Source organism: Penaeus monodon, chromosome 32 (assembly GCF_015228065.2).
Source record: "Penaeus monodon isolate SGIC_2016 chromosome 32, NSTDA_Pmon_1, whole genome shotgun sequence".
NCBI classification, from domain to species: Eukaryota; Metazoa; Arthropoda; class Malacostraca; order Decapoda; family Penaeidae; genus Penaeus; species Penaeus monodon.
In genome coordinates, this window is record NC_051417.1 from 28,310,891 (window position 1) to 28,311,190 (window position 300).

Here is a 300-nt window from a genome sequence, read left to right on the forward strand (position 1 = left end):
CTGTTGGGCTTTTAACATGATCAGGTGCTTCACAACTCATATAGCATAGCTGAAATGTACTTACAAAGTGTAGTATCGTCATAAAAGGAGACATGAAAGTGGTATAGTCTCTTGGTTTTACAGTTGTATTGACCCCACTTGATAAATATCAGGCCCTCTATGGTAACATTTTTTTCTCCAAAATTAAGAATAAAAGAAAAAGAAAATGTGAAAGATTTTCTAACAAAAGTTAACCTTTGGGTATCTAAGATCATTATTATGGCTTATAGCCTATATGGAAAAAAGTGAGAGGAAAAATTA